Source organism: Pinus tabuliformis, chromosome J, assembly GCF_031772625.1.
Source record: "Pinus tabuliformis cultivar Carrire ecotype Pingquan chromosome J, CPIR1, whole genome shotgun sequence".
NCBI lineage: Eukaryota > Viridiplantae > Streptophyta > Pinopsida > Pinales > Pinaceae > Pinus > Pinus tabuliformis.
In genome coordinates this window covers 482,690,250-482,712,488 of record NC_142295.1, presented here as the reverse complement: position 1 = coordinate 482,712,488, position 22,239 = coordinate 482,690,250, and positions in this window count along the sequence as shown.

Below are 22,239 nucleotides of genomic sequence, written 5' to 3'. Positions count from 1 at the left end.
ATTTTTTCCATTATTACGAGGAAATCCTGGAGTTTGGCTTTATCCAGTAATGTGGAATCCCTTTTGAACTTAGAGGAGGGACCATTTCAATGATGGTGGTATAGGTAATTCTACTTAGCTTACCCCTCATTTTTTGGTGTGATTTTTTTTTTTTGTCTAGTAGAAATCATATTGGGAGGTATGTTGGTCTAGAGAAGGACTTGTTGTCAAAGCCAGATAAGTGTTGGACTTGGGTTTAGGATGACATTGTGACCATTGTGGAATTTCTTGAGGAGATAGAGTTGATTTATAAATATTTTGCATGGATTTTGAAGATTGAATATTGACGAATTCCCTTTTGTTGCCATGGATGTTGTCAAGTTATCCATAATCATGCTCAGTGTCATAACCCTCCTAGACTCTAGCCTCCCTTCAGAAAACAATATCATTCCAATCAGGTTCGATCTCCAAAAGTGTAGTTAGATAAGGTGGTGGATAGATCATGCTAGGCTCCATATCCCTCAGTCGAGAGTGTAGGAGAGAAGCTGATAAACCAGCTTATGGAAGCAATTCCAAAATCCAATGTGGATATTTCAATGAATAAGACATTGACTTTTCCTATGTTCTTTCCTTTAGATTTTATTCCAATAATTTAGTTTTGAAGGAAAATTCCCCATCTAATATCACTGGTACTATGGGTGTTGGGAATTCTATTTTTTCTCAGGAAGGACCCACAACTATTCTTATTCCCCACCATGATTGGTGTCCCTCCTCTCGGCCCCTCCCCTTTGACACCTCATTGGATTCTATTAATGAGTTTTTGATCCGTGCCTCAGTGGAGCTTCAAGAAAGTTGAAATGCCCCTGAAATTTCCTCAAAAGATTTAGATCAAAGTATTTCCCCCATTACTTCTTGGTTTGGATACTTGCTTCATCCCCAACCAAAATCAAAGTTCGATGGCTTAGTGGATGGAGGTTTTGTACTTGATAGTGCAGATTCGAGTTCGATAGAGAGAATGTCACATATTTCAATTTCCCAAATGAAACCTAAAATGGAATTCATAACGACAAACAAACCTCCATTTTTCAAGCCCTTAGAGCATGGGATGCCTAAGTTAAAGGCCCACCATGATTATATTGTCTTTTAATGTTATGGGTTTTGGGGTGCCCCAAAGCTTCGAGCCCTCAAGTGCCTAGTAAAGGCTTCCTCTCCTAATGTGATTCTTCTTCAAGAAACAATGTGTTTGCAGACAAAAGCCACAAATACTTTGGCCTTGTGGCTTAAAAATTGGTCCTTTTGCTTCCTTGACTCAAAGGTGCTTTCAGGAGGTTTTATTACTTCTTGGAACTCTTCTCTCACATTTCTTTAGTCTAAGTTGGTTGATTGCACGATAATAGTGGATTTAGAATTCAAATATTTCACCTACTCTTTTAAGGTGATAGACATTTATGCCCCCTATGGAAACATGCATTCGTTCTAGATTGGGCTCCTCAATATTGGAGTTTTTAGTGGTTTGAATCTTATGCGAGGGGCTGACCTCAATTTTACTCTTTTGATTCGAGAAGTATGGGGTGTGAACCCGAGGAATAATCCTTATGAATGATTTTTTTATTCATATGCTCGCTTTCACCCATTCCAACCTGGAGGAATGGGAGGAAAAGAGAAGAGAGGGTCTCCAAATGCCTAGATCATTCTCTTATATACAAAATAATATTAGATAATTCATGGAATGTGAAGCCTTGGATGGGATTTAGGGGAATGTCTAATCATTTTCTATCTTTATTCTACTTGAGGGTCCTAAGATTAAGCTTCCTACCCCCATGAAATTCAATCATATCGGGTTACTCAAAGAAGACTACAAGAATTTGGTGATATGACCATGGAGTCATCTCCATGATGACCTTGAGATGCCTTACATGTAGCAATTTAGTGCTAACTTTGAAAAAATAAAGGAGTTTCCCAAAATTTGGGTTGCATCTTTCTTCTAGCATTATCAAGTGCCTCTTAGATAAATATAAGAAGGCATTTGATCCCTATGTGTTAATAATTCGTTTGGTGTTTTCTCAGAGTAATAATTATCCTCTCTAAAGGTCCTCTTGCTTAAGAGGGAAAAGTTGTTGGCTCAAGATTCAACCTCTACGGATCACGATGGGAGATAACAATATAATTTTTTTCATAATTATGCATGCTACATGAAAAATGTCAACACTGCATGGGATATTGATAATTTGGAAGAAAACTTGGTCACATCTTTTAGGGATAAAGCAAAGGTCGGAAATGGTTATTTTAGTTTCTTATTCAAGTAATCGTTTGGGTGTCTTATAGCTAAGATTCTCAGTGTGCTTCGATTATTTCTTAGAGTTTTTACTAAGGAAATGAATGAAGTTATATGTGCAAAGGGTAATCGAAGAAGAAATGAAATCAACACTTTTTGCAATGAAAAGAGGGAAAAGCCTTGTTCTAGATGATTTTTCGAAAAAGTTTTATACTGGCTTCATTAGGGGAATTTTGAGGTCTAAAATGTGCCTCCTAAGGAAAAAATAAAATAATAGTAAAAATAATAAAATAAGATTTATGAATTTTTAAAGAAAAGGAAAGGAATCTAATTTTTTATTGTATTTCCTGCTTATCTCCTAATAGGTTTACTCAAATGTCAAGTGTATACACTAGCTGGATGCAAAATTATATTGCACATCCAACCAATACCCACTCTGCATACTTTTGAGTAAATCCACATTGAAAAAAATTAAAAATACATGAAAAAGTGTGTTTTAAATCAATTTCCACATACTTTTTACGCGTATTTTTTTTTCAAAATGGGTCTACTTAGAAGTATGCATAGTGCATACTCATTGGATGTGGAATTGAATTCTACATCCAACGAGTGCCTACACTTTACATTTCAGTAAACCTATAAGGAGATAGGAAAAAAATGCAATGAAAGAAATTAGTTTTTTTTCTTTTCCCTCCAAAATATTTACCCTTGGGGATGACATCATCATCTTAAATTCTATTGGTTCTCTTAAAGTTAATTATATTAGTAATTTTTTTTGCTTTGAGGCCCATTTTTTAATCAAAATGGTCACATTTTTATTATTAGTCAAGTATTGTGTTCACTATTATTTCCCTCAGGAGGATGTAAGTGCCCTTATTGTTGATATTCTTCCTTTTCTTAAGGAAAGTACTCATTCTAGTTTCAAGTATCTCAAGTTTCATTTGAAACCCAACAATTATGGTTTGGAGGATTGGTTATGGTTTTGTAAAGGTATAACGACCAAAGTTTCCATATGCGTCAACAAGTGGTTATCCAAAGTGGGGTGGCTGGTCTTGATGAGGTCCATTCTTGACAACACTCCTATATACTAGACTTTAATAGCCAAGGTTCCCAAAGGAATTTTGACTAAGATTAGAAAGCAATTTTTTCGCTTCCTATGGTATAGAAGCAAGGAGAAGAATAAAATTCCATTACTTTAGTGATCGAAGTTAGTGCAACCCAAAGACCTAGGGGGATGCAATATAAAGAACTTTTATTGTTAATGTAGCACTAGTTTGTAAGAATTTGTGGTGTCTAGTCCAAAATTCTACTATATGAGGTAGAATCATGTGATTGAATTACCTAGGAGGTTTAACAACGGGATAGTGGTTTAGATTGCCAAGAAAATCACAAAAAACTACTTAATTGTTTGGAAAGTGTTTGTGGAAGCTTTCCCTTTTATTAGCAAATAGAATATGTGGTGGATTGGAAATGGGAAATATTTGTGGGTATGGGAGGACCCCTAAGCAAGATCCAACTCTTATTTTCAATAATCTAGCAATCTAATAGAAGTATTGCATTCCTGTGATATATATGGCCTTTAGGATGCTAGATCTAATATTCTCAACTATTTTAGTGGTGCATGTTGGAAATCAACAGAGGCTTTGGGTTTGGTAGGGGAGCTAGTAGAGGAATGGAAGAAATATGTAGTTTTATTAGTGTCCTGCCATGTAATATTGATCTAGGAGGGTGAATATGTGTTGGCATAGTCAAAGAACCTTGAAATTGTTTTTATCTTGAATTATTAAGAAATTGTAATTGATCCACAAACTGTGATAGGAGTTGCGTGCTAACATCTAAGGTTCATTTCCTAACACCAATAACTTCAAACTTTAGCCTAGACAAATTCTTGATTACAAGTAAGCATAAGTTATCATGAAGTAAGGGTTTCAAGCTAGGGTTTTCATGGAAATATGTTAATACATACACAGGGTTTTCTCATGTGGTGACTTAAACGAAGGAGGATGAGATACATTATGGAGAGGATCTCATATGCTCTGAGAAAATATTTTGGTCCAACGAGGAAATTGGCTTGTAAATCAAACGAGGTTGTGTGTTCTCATATCTTCAGGATCGTTCTCTAAGGATGCATGGGGGGCTCAATGGCCTCTAGATTAACAACTGCATCCAAGCATGTACTATCGCAAAAGGGGCCATTGAGTCCTCACTCGGGGTTCCTCCATGTATGCCTGGTGTACACAGGGGCTTCACCATGTCAACCAATATCTTACCACGTTAATTCATAAAGAGGTTTTCAATTTTTGAAAAATAGAATCAATATATTGTAAGTATTTGGGTGGGAGGAATGTGGGCTAGGGAGCTTATAGATGTTGGGAGGTATGAAAAGGGGTGTCAGGTAAAAATAACAATTATTTTTATTAGAAATATGTATTGGTAGGGGAGTTCAACAAAATCATTTTGGAAGGTTTTCATCACTACCTAGTGAATTAGAGGAATTATTTAATATCCCATGAATGATAGTGCTTTGGCATGGGTTGACTAAGTGGAGACCTTATTATGGTGTATTTACCTCCCATTAGATGATCCATGTTGATAATGTTGTGATTTGACCCTCTCTCTAAAACTGTGGTGCTACAAACTTTGGGTTAGTAAGTAAAGTCCTCAGTGATGTGATGTCCCCATAGACTCATAATAAATCTTGGTACATGTTTCCTTAATAGGATAAGGTGAAAATGGTGGCCTAGAAGGACGTTGTTGTAGAGGGAATCCTTGAGTTGTTGGGAAAATTAGCAGTGGGGAAACAATGGAAAAAATATTGTTTTGAAGCTCTGAAAGTTTGGTTCGACTCTATGTGGGCTATAATTTTGGGATATAGGTCATATTTTCATATCCTAGTAAGGGGTTGGATTCTTTTTGTTTTCAAATCAATGGAATATTTTTTCCATTATCACGGGGAAATCTTAGAGTTTGGCTTTATCCAGTAATGTGGAATCTCTTTTGAACTTAGGGTAGGGCCCATTTCAATGATGGTGGTATAGGTAATTCTACTTAGCTTACCCCTCATTTTTCGGTGTGATTTTTTTTAAGTCTATTAGAAATCATATTGGGAGGTATGTTGGTCTAGAGAAGGAATTGTTTTCCAAGCCAGATAAGTGTTGGACTTGGGTTTAGGTTGATATTGTGACCATTGTGGAGTTTCTTAAGGAGATAGAGTTGATTTATAAATATTTTGCATGGATTTTGAAGATTGAATATTGGCAAATTCCCTTTTGTTGTCGTGGATGTTGTCAAGTTAGCCATAATCATGCTCAGTGACATAACCCTCCTAGACTCTAGCCTCCCTTCAAAAAACAATAGCATTCCAATCGGGTTCGATCTCCAAAAGTGTAGTTGGATAGGGTGGTGGATAGATCATGCTAGGCTCCATATCCCTCAATCGGGAATGTATGAGAGAAGCTGATAAAACCGCTTATGGAAGAAACTCCAAAATCCAATGTGGATATTTCAACGAGTAATACTTTGATCTTTCTTATTTTCTTTCCTTTAGATTTTATTCCAATAATTTAGTTTTGAATGAATATTCCCCATATAATAGCACTAGTACTATGGGTGTTGGGAATTCTATTTTTGCTCAGGAAGGACCCACCACTATTCTTATTCCCCACCATGATTGATGTCCCTCCTCTCGACCCCTCCCCTTTGAGACCTCATTGGATTCTATTAATGAGGTTTTGATCCATGCCTCAATGGAGCTTCAAGAAAGTTGAAATGCCCCCAAAATTTCCTCAAAAGATTTAGATCAAAGTATTCCCCCCATTACTTCTCAGTTTGGATACTTGCTTCATCCCCATCCAAAATCAAAGTTCGATGGCTTAGTGGATGGAGGTTTTGTTCTTGATAGTGCATATATGAGTTTGCTAGAGAGAAAGGCACATATTTCACTTGCCCAAATGAAAACTAAAAAGGAAATTCATAATGGAAAACAAACCTCCATTTTTCAGGCCCTTAGAGCATGGGATGCCTAAGTTAAAGGCCCACCATGATTACATTGTCTTTTAATGTTATGGGTTTTGGGGTGCCCCAAAGCTTCGAGCCCTCAAGTGCCTAGTAAAGGCTTCCTCTCCTAATGTGATTCTTCTTCAAGAAACAATGTGTTTACAGCTAAAATCCACAATTACTTTGGCCCCGTGGCTTAAAAATTGGTCATTTTGCTTCCTTGACTCAAAGGGGCTTTTAGGAGGTTTTATTACTTCTTGGAACTCTTTCCTCACACTTCTTTAGTCTAATTTGGTTGATTGCACGATAATAGTGGATTTAGAATTCAAATATTTCACATACTCTTTTAAGGTGATAAACGTTTATGCCCCCTATGCAAACACGCAGTCGTTCTAGATTGGGCTCCTCAATATTGGAGTTTTTAGTGGTTTGAATCTCATGCGAGGGGCTGACCTCAATTTTACTCTTTTGATTCGAGAAGTATGGGGTGTGAACCTGAGGAATAATCCTTATGAATGATTTTTTTATGCATATGTTGGCTTTCACCCATTTGGTTAATATGGAGCCCCGAAATAGCATTCCAACCTGGAGGAATGGGAGGAAAAGAGAAGAGGGGGTCTCCAAATGCCTAGATCATTTTTTTATATACAAAATAATAATAGATAATTCATGGAATGTGAAGCCTTGGATGGGATCTAGGGGAATGTCTAATCGTTTTCTATCTTTATTCTACTTGAGGGCCCTAAGATTAAGCTTTTTGCCCCCATGAAATTCAACCATATCTAGTTACTCGAAGAAGACTACAAGAATTTGGTGATATGACCATGGAGTCATCTCCATGATGACCTTGAGATGCCTTACATGTAGCAATTTAGTGCTAATTTTGAAAAAATAAAGGAGTTTCCCAAAATTTGGGTTGCATCTTTCTTCTAGCACTATCAAGTGCCTCTTAGATAAATATAAGAAGGCATTTGATCCCTATGTGTTAATAATTCGTTTGGTGTTTTCTCAGATTAATAATTATCCTCTCTAAAGGTCCTCTTGCTTAAGAGGGAAAAGTTGTTGGCTCAAGATTCAACCTCTATGGATCTCGGTGGGAGATAACAATACAATTTTTTTCATAATTATGCACACTACATGAGAATTTTCAACACTGTATGGGATATTGATAATTTGGAAGGAAACTTGGTCACATATTTTAGGGATAAAGAAAAGGTCGGAAATGGTTATTTTAGTTTCTTATTCAAGTAATTGTTTGGGTGTCTTATAGCTAAGATTCTCAGTGTGCTTCGATTATTTCCTAGAGTTTTTACTAAAAAAATGAATGAAGTTATATGTGCAAAGGTAATGGAAGAAGAAATGAAATCAACACTTTTTGCAATGAAAAGAGGGAAAAGCTTTGTTCTAGATGATTTTTCAATAAAGTTTTATATTGGCTTCATTAGGGGAATTTTGAGGTCTAAAATGTGCCTCCTAAGGAAAAAATAAAATAATAGTAAAAATAATAAAATAGATTTATGAATTTTTAAATAAAAGGAAAGGAAGCTACTTTTTTTATTGTATTTTTTGCTTATCTCCTGATAGGTTTACTCAAATGTCAAGTGTATACACCAGCTGGATGCAAAATTATATTCCACATCCAACCATTACCCACCCTGCATGTTTCGAATCTTAGTGGTGCATGTTGGAAATCAACAGAGGATTTGGGTTTGGTAGGAGAGCTAGTAGAGGAATGGAAGAAATGTGTAGCTTTACTAGTGTCCTACCATGTAATATTGATCTAGGAGGATGAATATGTGTTGGCATAGTCAAAGAACCTTGAAATTGTAAACTAAATAGCTAATTTAGGCTACAAAGTCATAATTGAAGATAATGTATGATTCAGGTGGATATTGGTGGAAATCTGCCTACTCTGCTTGGACCCCCAATACTTTTTCTTTCAATTTCCTTAATTATAGCACAACTTCCTATCAATGGCATTTTTTGAGTCCTAAACTTTCGGAGCCATTTTGAGGTCCCGAACAACATTTTTTGGAACCAGGGGTTTGTGGTCGAAAGCTGTTGTCCTCGAATAGATATTTCTAACGAGGTATCCTATGCATCAAGCAAAGATCGTATGCCAAAGTTATGACCCAGGGAGGTTGATGTACCAACTAACCCCAACTGGACCCACATGCTTTTGGTGCTTCATCTCCTAGGGTTAGGTTTTTGGATGTTTAGGGTTTTCCATTGTTTCTCAATAATAAAAAGGCCTCAAAACCTCATTATAACACAGTTCAGGATGCATGTAGCCAACACATCTCTTCTCAGAGATAAGTTACCATTGCCTGAGCTAGTTTATTTCCATTATGCATGTAAACAAATTTCAGTGTTTGTTATTAATGAATTGAAGTTCAATTTTCGCTATAGCTCTATTTTTATGTTTAAATATGTATTTCATTTCTTTCATGCATAAATCTAGATCAATGTATATGTTGATCCTCTCTAGTGGTGGGATTATATCTGGAGGTGGCACAGTCCACTCAAAAGCCAAGATTGTCTTGTAGCTTGAGTTAAGTAATAAGTTACTTACTTGGGATAATGAAATCAAGCGTGGATGGAAAAGTCCTAGCAAGTGTGCTAAAGTTGAAATCCTTATGGAATAAGGACAACATAGTCCTATGTGTCCAAGCTTGGTTGATGGATGTTGTTGTTGCATATTACATTTCTTTTCCTTGTCGTCTTATTTATAAAATTTGGTGGGTTCGTAATGTATACATTTTTCAAGATAAATTCATCCCTATAGGTTTAGTGATAATTCTATTAGAAGAGTTTAAGTGTGTCTTGAAGCCAAGGAAATCCCCAAGTCCCAATAATGTTTGCTATTGATTTTGATATTTATGAGTCATTTTTTATGGTGCTAGTCAAGGACATCCACCCAAATAGCGGGTGGGGGTAGCAATGTTCCTTAATGTCAAGCATTTATTTCACATTTTGTATGCTCCAAGAATTTTCTCCAATAATACTGAAGATTTTCCCGCTCTCTTTGCTCAGTTTCACTTTTCCATCTTTCGTGAGATCTGCAAGCTTCAATTATTTGGGGATTCTGAAATTGTCATTGATTGGGAAAATGGAATAGAAAATTGAATCGGTTAGACTACACCATCTTCTTGCCTAGATTTTCCAATATATTAAAACTTTGGAATGGGATTCCTTCTCCCATATTTTGAGGGAGCTCAATCAAACAACTAACAATTTATCAAAGGAGAACATGGAGTGTATGCTCTTTCTCGATTTTTGAATTAGTGGATGACTAAGAGATTCAAAACATGTCATTTTACTTAATTTGTTATGTATATATGTCTAATTCTCTATAAGCTTGAAAGTCGAAATATTTTTTTCATTTGAATGAATCAATGAACTGGTTTCAATTTTCATGTACATGGAAGAATTGGACATATTGTAAAGTTCATGTTAGAGCAGGTTTATGCTGGTGGAAAAGTCAGTGGAACTATCATAATGTATATGAAATCTCCACACACACATTGAAATATAAAGGTTTTTTTTTCCAAAAAAAATTACTTTCTTAAATTTTATCAACTTCTCAAAAAATATATATATATATATATTCTTTTTCTAAAATATAAATTATAATAATGATAACAATACATAATAATAAAATAAATTAGTATTATCTCTCTTTAAATTGGATCTTATTATTTATGGAACACTAATTTAAATCTTTTATCTCACGTATAATAAAAAAAAAAAATAGAATTTAAATTCATATACTTAAATTAAGTGTTTTTTTACCTATATAAATTTATTGTTGAGATAGATTTATATAAATAGCTAATTTTGTTTGTATTATATATATATATATATATATATATATATATTCTTAAAAAGCATTAATAAATATTAATAAAATTTACTGGGAATATATTTATATACATAAATAAACATATAATTTTATACACTCATTCATTATAATTTTTTTTTAATATTTTAAAATTTATATATTTATTTTATTTATTTTTTTTGCTGTAAATTAAATTAAATTATAATATATATATGATTAACTAATAAGTATGATTAATAATTTATTTTTAAAATCTTATCCAAAAAAATCATTTAAAAAATAAATGATTAATAATTTATTTTTTAAATCTTATTGCTTTATTTTATTTCAATGTTACCGAACAAACATTTAAAAAGTAAATGATTAATACACAGAATTTTTTTGTTATTTATGTTTTATACAACTTCATTTAAGCTTTTAATTCTGGTCCATTTTCTTTTCTCATTTTCATCCATCAAGTCCCTTTGTCAATAAACATTAATATTTAATTTGTTGTAATGTTTATTGTGTTGGGTTATTCTGAGTTGATAAGTAGTAATTATTTTTAATTGATTTATAAATTTGATGTGATTTGTGATTTGTATTTGGTTAATGAGGGGAATAATATGTGTTTTCATGTGTATCTTTTCTAATTTAAGATTTATAAAAAGAAATGAATTTTATTATATATATATATATATTAATTTTAGCTGAATTTGAAATAAGAGTTTTTTTTGGGTAATAAGAGATTACATTATAGATTATTAAAAAATTATATTGATTTTTATAAGGAGATTTGATAATAACCAAAATATATTTATGGAAGAAACAAAAGAGACAACTTGAAACTAACAAAGTTTATGTGGGAGGAGACTTCCCTCCCACTTAGTCACATTTGTTTGGAAATGAGATAAAAAATTTATTAAAATGACAAATTTGAATTGTTAAATTTATATAAATCTGGTGTTAGGAGTTTTTTTTATGACTGAATCTATTTATGAATTCAAAAATATATTTCAAATAATAAAATATTACAATTTCACTGATAATTGTCTCATTATATTACACTAAGAAATGGCAAAAATGTAAAATACTTAAACTTCATTCGTTTTATAGGAAGAATTTATAAAAACCAAAGTAAGTTAAGAATTTATAAAGAGTAGTCAACCTATTTTTCATATTGATATTGACAAGGCCTTTTTCTTTTCTTTTTTTATCATGGCGAATGGGTAACTAGTTGGAGTAATTTGGACATGCCGCAGATAGTTGGCACTATGACACCAATAGTATATCTAACAACCCATAAACTATATATATACCAAGAATTTACGACTTAGCAAGAGCCAAAACGAGGGTGGGGGAACATTCTCCTTGAGCCTTATTAGAACAGGGCAAAGAAGTCCCCTAGTGGGATATGAAAAGGAGCGAAGGGGATAACATCCCATTGGGTGGAGGAGGCCCTTTTCCCTTTACTAATAATAAAATCCAATTTTAAAGTCAGTGCCAAACCAGACACAAAATTGTTATATGAGGGTGTTTGTTTACAAAACAAAGCACCCACCTTCACTCAGTGATTGACTAGTAAAATTTAAACAGATATACAAACTCTACCTCGCTTTGATATTAAATATGTGATATTTTAAGAAGAAATTCTCTTAATCATTAGATTCAGTCAAACTGTATAGACACACATATTCAATAATATCCGTGCAAAAAATGACACTATTTTAACATAAAACTCATTTCAAGATTGAAAATTGACTGGTATTCCATTGATGACCAAGCAACTCTGCAGCACCTGAAGTTGATAAGTGAAAGAGAATGGCGAACAACCAAGCACGGGAGACTCGCCTTTCCCTACCAAGAAGAGCTCTTCTTTGGCGTACATCTTACTTGGTACAGAAGTAGTCAGTCTGACTTTGCTAATATTAAAGGACAAAGGCTGAAAGCTCCACTCATTATTAATTTATTTCTCCTTGGACCAGAAGATTATTGGTAGAGCCTTCCAACGGAATAAGCACTGCGGCGCCGACCCCACTTGGTGTAAGCCAGCCGTTAGTGGAATGCAGTGACGGTAATAGAACGCCAAAATAGTGAAGAGCCGCCACATCTGCAGGTATGTTGTGAGTGTCACGCTAGCTGACGGCCAAGAAGTAAACGACGAATATAAAGGGATTGACCACGTGTTGCAGCATGTGGTGGAGGGTGTGCAGTGCAGATTTCACGTGTGTGGGGATAAGAGAGCATGGGCACATCACGGAGCCTGCGCCTGTTTCTGGCCGTTTGATGTGCCATCTCTCGGACGTGATCAGATTCAGCGCACTGCATAAAACAAATCTGCTTTTGTGGATGGAACCTTTTCACATAGTGCTCTCGTTTTTTCCCAAAATTGCATAAAACAAATCTGCTTTTGTGCAGGGAACTTTTTCACATAGTGCTCTCGTTTTTTCCCAAAATTGGAATTTTAAGTTATTTAATTGGTATCATTCTTATATTGAGTTTATTTTTACATTTAAAAATATAATTTTTATGATTTCAATTTTGCAGTTTTTTTGTTTTTGTTTTAGAATTATTATTTTTTTAATTTTTATATGATTTTTTTTGAAAAAAATCAAATATAAGTTTTTCATCACTCTCATAACTTTACGTAGTTATACTAGTATAAATTCATTTTAACCACAGATCTAACAAGAACAAAGAATGAACAAATTTCTTGAGGTGCAAACCCTTTTTATAATGTAAAACTTAAAAAATTGTACCTCCAAATATTACATCCCTCTATAAATTTGATAGATAATGATTAAGATGAATCCCCTCTCCATATATATATATATATATGTAAGTTTAAACATAGAGTTCCAACAAATATATGTTTTATTCAAAATTAACCCTTAATAAAAATATCAAAATGTACCAATATAAATTCATCTTAATCATGGATCTAACAAAAATAGAGAATGAACAAATCTCTTTAGGTGCAAACCCTTTTTATAATGCAAAACTTAAAAAATTAAACCTCCAAATATTACATCCCTCTAAAAATTTGATAGATAATGATTAAGATGAATCCCCTCTCTCCACAATATATATATATATATGGTTCCAACAAATATTTGTTTCATTCAAAATTAACCCTTAATAAAAAAATCAAAATGTAAAATAATAATACTTGAAACGCTATAACAATAACAAATTAAAATTTTCAATTAATTATTATTATTATTATTATTATTATTATTATTATTATTATTATTATTATTACAACATATATATGTAAATTGTTGTATTGAAATAATATAGTTAATATGAGCATTGAAATATTTTAGTAATGGATTACCTTGTCCAATTAATTTATGTTTTTTAATATATTTTTAAATATATTGATTATTACTCTGAAACATATATATGTAAATTGTTGTATTGAAATAATATAGTTAACATGAACATTGAAATATTTTTATTAATGGATTGCCTTGTTCACATTAATTTATGTTTTTTAATATATTTCTAGATATGTTTCAGCATTGCTTTCAACCTTTTTGTTTTTCAATTACTTATTCTATTTACACATTAAAATATTTTATTGAAGTTCATATATATATATATATATGTATGTATGTATGTATGTATGAAGTTGATATTAAAATAAATTAGTTAACATGAATATCAAAATGGCTTATTTACTTATCTAATTGAAATATGAAAATATAAGTAATATCAACATTATTTGTTTTTTGTTTTAATTATTTTAAAAGAATTTTAAATGTTATATAAAATTATCTTATTTCATATGGATTACCATATCTTCTTTGTATTGAGTTGTAATATCAACAACCAATAAAGCAAGTACAATTATAGTGGGACTATGTTTTTATAATAATTTTAAGTAAAATTAACCAAATATGTATATTTGTTTTATTTTGATTATAGCCAACATTATTTTTTAATTTAAAAAATATTTTAATTTTATTTTAAAAGGGACACATGTCAAATCCACATTGAATATAGACGAAATTACAAATAGCGTTGCAGAATAAGCCTCTTGACTCAACAAGCTTATCAACTCAACTACTCTCCAAAGGCTTTGTAATAATAAACATATTAATTGGATTTAATTCAAATAGTTATGAAATAAAGCATTATTATTATTTTTGTATATAATGTGTTAAATTCATATCAAATATATCAGTATAGACCATTTATAATATATATATATATATATATATATATAAAGAATCATATGGTAGGAGTGAAAACCTACCCCCGCCTACCCCCTTACAAACCACCAATGCGTAATTACAAGGGGCATGATTTTCCTTGATGGTTGTCCCACTGTTGGTTTCACAACAAGTTATGATAGATTTTCCCACTATATATATATGTGTGTGTGTGTGTGTGTGTCCTTGTTGGAGGTGATGATGCAGTATTAATGCTGACTGGCCTTGACATGGTGTGGCTCTCCACTCTCCTACATGCCTTCGTGCAAGCTAAAGATTGATTTTCCCCACCACAATACGCAATTGGTTGAGCGCGTTGAGAGGCTTAACTCTGTTGTGAGAGTTGAGGCATCCAAACTCTTCACAAGAGTGTTTTTGTTCTTGGGCGACCTCTTGCCTTTATTCTTGTCCTTTCACTGCTTCTTGTCATTGTTTCCAGTGGCTGCCATGACTTTCGATCAAGGCACTCCGTTGTAGTCCATGGTAAGTGTTATCCCCTCCCCTGAGTTTTCTCGTACGTTTGTAGGCTTTCTTAGACAAATAAGGGTTTAATCATGCCTCCTTGAGCTCCATTTTCGTTGGAAATGAAATTTCATTGTGTTTCGTAGCCCCTATCTGTTGCACACCTCAATTTCATCATCTCTCGGCTTGGATTACATTTTATTGTCACCGACAGTGATGACTATGCAATGAGCTCAATGTCGTTGAGGTGGAGGTGGTTGCGACAAATTAGGTGGCTCTCATGCTCGCTATAGAGTAGAGTCCTCATATTGAAGTTTCCAAGCCCATACCCCACTAAATATTTAGGTCGAGCTTCAAGACATGGAAGAAGAGGTCAGTCAAGAGCATGAATAAATCGTAGACTCCAAGGTCTTGGTTGGATTTGCTTCATGGGTTTTAGACACTAGTAAATTCCATAGGATGCCAAAACCACTACCTACATACAGTATATCTATATTGGCCCATGAAGTTGCTCCTCTACAAAGTTTTAGTAGAAACATGTCAAACATAAGATGATTTATTGAATAGGTTGGGCGAATTAAAGAACCTAATGTTGGAAATTGAAGGATTTTTGGTTAGGTTTGAGATGGGATCACCTCTAAGCTCCCCCGTTCCACCACCTTAGAAGTTCGAAGACCAACCTATCAACCTGGGTACCTCCTTGTCATCTTGAAGCTCAGGTTTTTCTTATCTCTAATGGTTTAATTTTTGGTTTTCTATGTCATTTTTTATGGGCTTTCAACCCCCTTCTCCCAAGAAAAATTTTGAAGTTTTTAGTACTCACTAAACTACCTAGGAGCTACAAAACTATGGGTTATTTTAGACAGATATCTCTCTGTTGATTTCCTCATTCTTGGTGTGGCAGCTCAACTCTCTAGGTTTTGTCATGTCAATTTTCTTTCTTTTCAAGTTTGGGATAGTAAGCTCTATTCTCTTATGTCCCTATTTGGGTTTCCCTAGTGGTAAGTCAGAGATTAGGAAACTTTTAAATTGATTTAATTTTTTGAAAATCCAATGCAAATTCCCAACTTAATTTAGAAAGTCAACAAATCTTAGCTCTAATGTTTTGGTGAACAATTTGTTTCCCCAATTGCTCAGGATACATGTTGTAGTTGGTCGATTAATGACACTTATGAAATAGTTGTATATGGTGCAATAGTAGAAACTGACAACCAATCTTTAGAAGTTACTAATTCTCCAAAAATTCTCATTACTACTTAAAAATACTATAACAAAAAATAAATTTTATTTATTTATCAATTAAAATTTATAAAATAATATTGCACATAGAAAAGTCAAATGGTCTACAATCCAATATAATGTAGATATTGTCTTGTTACATTAAAAAATAATTAAAAAATGTTTACATCCAAAATAAATAAATAAAATACAACTCAACTTTAAAATAAATTTAGATTATATTAGTTTATCTTTCTAAATCATATTAAAGTTTTTAAATCTTAAAAAATAAAAAATAAAAATTTAAATCTATTTTAAACTTAGATTTATTATTGGAAATCAAATTTCTTGAAATTATTTTTTTAATAATTTAATATAAAAAATTAATAAATAACATGGAATTAAATAACTAAAAATATTACACTTTAGATAATTTAATTTGTTTTAAGAAATCTTAATAACTTTAATTTTAATTTATTTATTAATAATCGTCATCATCATATCCATAATTTAAATTAAAAGTGTCAAATGACATCGTCCTTTGGACCAATTCCACAGAGAATTTGGTTAGGATTTTAAGTAATGAGTGGTACGCAACATTTTGAAGTCGGGCTGAATGTTGAGTTTTATTTGTAAAACCTGATATTTTTAAAAACTTGAGTTTAAATTGTTTAATCTGCATAATTCGAGTGTCCCATGGGTAATCTATTTATGAATTCAAAAATGCATTTTAAACCCAAAAAAATCTTAAAATTGTATTGTCTGATTTTGGTGAATTGAGTTGAAAAAGGTTATTTCGTCTATAAGTTAGACTATGCCTAAATTTGATTAATAGACACATAAAAACTTTAATACTTACAATAAGCTTACAATATAATAATATTTTTAACCATGGATTCACGATGCCCACTTTACAAGAGGTATTATTAACTTGTAAATAGGCTTTATTAGGATACCATGAGCTAATACTGTGGCTCATGAATACAACATGCCAAAAAACAATCCCTCATTTTATAATCAAAATATTTGATAAATATTTTATTTGAATTCAAAACACAAACTTCTATGATTCATGATGTTATGAGAGAATACTTCCAGTAAATCACATTTCAATTTTTATTGTGGACGGGCTAAGTGTGGTTCATCATCAAGACATGGATGAAAGTACTGATCCAACCAACAATTATTTTTATAACATTTTTTTAATTAAATCTAAAAATACAAATATAATTATTTTTAAGCCCTATCACATTAAAATACATAAAAGATATATAGCAACTATAAATTACATGAAAATATATAAGATATATATAGCAGCTCTTAATTAAGAATCATTCTACCATATAAGTTAAAATAATAATTTTGTAATGATATTTAAATTGCATTAATGAACACATAAAAACTTAATACTTACAATATAACAAAATTTTTAAACATGGATATTCACCTCCACTTTATTGTAGATATTATTAAGTTGTGAATGAGATTTGTTACAATACCATGGGTCAATACCACATGCCCAAAAACCATCTCTTATATATATATTACACTTTTGGGTTGAACACTGTTGAGGCGACTATAGAAGAGATATTGTAATGTCATTCTATGTTGTGTTATCTAAACATTTTGACTTGGTTAAATTATATTTAAAAAATAAAAAATAAAAAATATTAATTAAAATATTTTGACTCAATGAAATTACATAAAAATAGAAATTAAATTATTAATTATTAATAATTAAACCAACTTAGATCCATGTTAACTCCTGATATGTCAAGCTTTGAGCGGGATCAAATCTTTCAAGGTGCAAACTTTTCCTCAAGTTTTGCACTCAAAAAAGAGGTTGCACCTCGAGAGATTTGATCCCTCTGGATCTTGTTATGTTATGTAAACATTTTGACTTGTTCAAATTACAAAACAATAAAAATCAAAATAAAATACAATTATATATATATATATATATATCCGGATTTAAACAAGAACGCAACATATTACAGAGATAACCATAAACAAAGAGATGCAGCGGAAATAATACTTCATTTCATTAATGTAAATTACTGAAATATGCTTACAAACAGAAATGGAAATAAACCAGCTAGGGCAATGGTAGTTTATCTCTGAGAAGAGATGTGGTGGCTACATGCCTCTGAACTATCTTACAATGAGGCTGGAAGGCCTATTTATTGTTGAGAAACAATGAAAGACCCTAAACATCCAAAAACCTAACCCTAGAAGATGAAACGTCAAATTGTGGGCCCCGTTTGGGTAAATTGGTACATCAACTTCCCGGGGTCGTAACTTTGGCATACAATCTCTGTTTGATGCGCACAGTATCTCGTTAGAAAGACCTATCTAAGAACTACAAATTTGGGAAGAGAAGCATCAATCCATGGGCCCATTTTTCTCCCAGTTTTCCCAAAAAAACGTCATTTAGGGCCTCAAAACAGCTCCGGAATTTCAAGACCCGAAAAACTGCTAAAAATAGTAAGTTGTGCTACAATTAAGGAAACTGAAAAGTTGAAAGAAACAATGGTGAGGGTCCAAGTGGACTTGGTAGGTGGCCACCAATATCCACCTGGATCATTCCTCCCCCCTTAGGAAGTAATGGTCCCCATTGTGTTGAGTTCCTCCATGAGATGAGGAAACTCCTGCTGAACTTGGTCCCTAGTGAGCTGTTTTGCAATCTCTGATGTGTCTAGTAATGGTGGAAAGCATGGTCGAGGGTGTTCTACATTGAACACTCGGTGCAAGCAAAGGAATGGAGGAATCCTGTGCTCCAAAGCATTGTTTCCCACAACCTTGGTAATGATGTAAGGACCATGTCGGAGTGGTCTGAGCTTCTGATGGGCTCTTGTAAGGTGTTCTTTCTACAGATGTAACCAAACTTTGTCGCCCACCTGAAACTTGTGTGGTACCCCTCTGGGTGAGGAGAAGTTGTTCCTGTGTTCTGTCATGACTGTATTCCTTTGTTGCTGCTGCTACATGGAGGAACCCTTCGCGGGGGTCATGGATGTGGCAACGATCTTCCCCATACTTTGGGAGCAAACCAGACAAAAAATAAATTTCCTAGTCTATGAGATGAGCTTGATGCCTTTCTTAGCAGTGATCAAAGAGGTGGCGGTAGGTGGGGCTACCTCCAGTATCATGTATAATGATTTACACAAAGAAATAATAACAGCATGAGGTCTTGACTCATACACAGCATGTCGCCTCCACAAGTATGGTTGGCCTAATAATACATCACAAACATCCAGAGGTGTAACATCACATAATACCTCGTCTGTGAAGGGTTTGATGTTGTAGGGAAGGTTGCACTGCTAGTGAACTTGAAGATCTCGTCCTTGGTGAAGCTACCCGATATTGTACGGCTGCAGGTGTGGTGTAGTCGGTAGGTCCAATCGCTTCATGACCTTTGCTGAAATTAGGTTCTTTTGACTGCCGCTATCGACAATGAATTGCAACAACGAACCCTTCACCCACATCTGTGAGTGGAAAAGATGCTCCCCCTCCTTTGGATCTTCGAATTCATTCTTCTGGATTTTGGCGGTGTCAACAGTGGCAGTGGGATCCGCATCAATGATCTCCTTCCCTTTGCCATTCCCCTTGTCGGGTTCTGACTCAGGTTCGGAACATGTATCTAATTCTGAAGTCTTCAACTCAGGCACCAACAACTGCTTGGTCCGACACTCACTTGTGTTGTGAGTGGGGCTCTTATGGAGTTCGCACCACTTTCCTGTGTCCTTCTTTGACTTCGTGGTGTTGTTCTTTTCTTGCAGCTTCGACGGGTTATCTTGGGTTTCCCCGTCTTGGCTTTGTCCTTGGTTCTGCAATTTGGGGAAGCCTTTCCCTTGCTTCAGATTCGCAGATCCAAAGTCTCGCTTCTTCTGTTTAAACTTTTGCTTGATTTTGACAGCATATCGGTATGTCGTGCTGAGTGAGGAGATGTTCAGGAACTCCATCTCTTCCTGGATGTCCCTGTGTAGGCAGCCACGGTATTTGAGTACCAAATGTAGCTTAGAATCCTTGATACCTAACTGTGTGCGAAGGGTATGAAAATTCTTGTGAACTCTGACACATCTTGGTCCCTTCCCTGCCGCAGCGTGGTCCACTTTATGTATTTGTCCTCATAGCTTTTGACAGGGTATTATTACTCCTTGATGGCATCTCGGAATGAATTCCAAGTGGGTGCAGCTAAAAATAGTGAGCCTGTACTTTCATCCTTCTACTCGCAGTAGGTTTCCCACTAGTCCTTGACGTGGGGGGCTGCTTTGAGAAGAGCGAAAATAATCTTTTCTCGACTGGAAAAATCATGAATAGAAAAATAACCCTCTAGCAGATTTAACCATTTATCTACGGCATCTGTGTCTATTTGACCCTCGAAGATGGGGATTTCAAAATTAACTTGTACCTTAAAGGGTGTGGCGTTTCCAGAGTAGCTATAGGAAGCTAATGCGTCGCCTCTGGGTAGCCGTTGAAGGATCTGGGCAAAGTTGTCCATTATCGCGTTCCTTTGTCGTTCGAGGGCTTCTTCAAGCATGATTTTGATAGGATCTCCTGCCCCCTCGTCTTTCTTCTCATCTGCCATGGGAGGCCATCGAGATTTGCAAGGCTGGTCTTGCAAAGGTTCGACCAGTTCAAACCCTAACTCCTTATATCTCGACCTCGTTAGGGACATGCAAAGAAAAACAGAGAAAGAGAAGATCGCTTTGATACCACTGATCGAGATTTAAACAGGAACGCAACAAATTATAGAGATAACCATAAACACAGAGATGCAACTGAAATAATACTTCATTTCATTAATGTAAAATACTGAAATATGCTTACAAACAGAAATGGAAATAAACCAGCTAGGGCGATGGTAGCTTATCTCTGAGAAGAGATGTGGTGGCTACATGCCTCTGAACTGTCTTACAATGAGGCTCGAAGGCCTATTTATTGTTGAGAAACAATGGAAAACCCTAAACATCTAAAAACCTAACCCGAGAAGATGAAACCCAAACTGTGGGCCCTGTTTTGGTAAATTGGTACATCAACTTCCCGAGGTCGTAACTTTGGCATACGATCTCCGTTTGATGCGCAAAAGATCTATCCCAGAACTACAACTTTGGGAAGAGAAACATCGGTCCAAGGCCCCATGTTGCTCCCAATTTTCCCAAAAAATGTCGTTTAGGGCCTCAAAACGGCTCCGGAAGTTCAGGACCCGAAAAACTGCTAAAAATAGTAAATTGTGCTACAATTAAGGAAAATGAAAAGTTGAAAGAAACAATGGTGGGAGTCCAATTGGACTTGGCAGGTGGCCACCAATATCCACCTGGATCATATATATATATATATATATAATTGTGCCACTCTCCAGCGGTGAGTTCCTATAATGCAATGTTTAAGATCTTGACTAAGTCAAATTACATAAAAATAAAAATGAAATAAAATAAAATAAAAATATTAATGTAATGTAATGTAAACATTTTAATTTAGTAAAAAAAAAATGAAAATAAAATAATAATAATAATAATTAAAATGACCCATGATATTCATGTGGAATATAGCCTATTTAAAGGGAAGATTAAACAAGCCTAGATCCATCTTAATTCTGGATCTACCAAGCACTGAGAGGGATCAAATCTCTTAGATCCAAATTTGGTTTAGTTGTTAATTGTTATTGAAAAATAATTATTGTTAATTATCTATGAATATACGTTAACGTATTATTATTTTAAAAATGTTATTTAAAATATTTTGTTGGTAGTTTATCATAGGAAAGTAGAGATTCACTTTTATCATGTTTTTTTTTTAATATGTTTCCTTTTATTAGATATATTTTTGGGTTATAATGGTCACCAATAGGTTTAATCTTATAACCTAAATTACTTTAATGAATTATAAATTTGGTGGTTAAAAATAAAAAGTTCCCATTTTTTTTAATATGTTTCCTTTTGTTAGATATATTTTTGGGTTATAATGATAGCCAATAGGTTTGATTGTATAACATAAATTACTTTAATGAGTTATAAATTTGGTGGTTAAAAATAAAAAGAAGTTTCCTTACGTGTAAGGAAAATGAGTCCATAAAAAACCAATTTTGGATGCACAAAGCCACTTTTGGATTGCACCCAATCTATGCCACACTAGTCTTTCATATTGCTTCATCGAACCAACCTTCATATCACTAGATGGCCTAACCCTTAACATGGGTTAATTTTTTCTTTGCATAATTTCAAACCTTGGCCACCTTATGGAACAAAATCCAACCAACCTTTCATAAGGCTAGA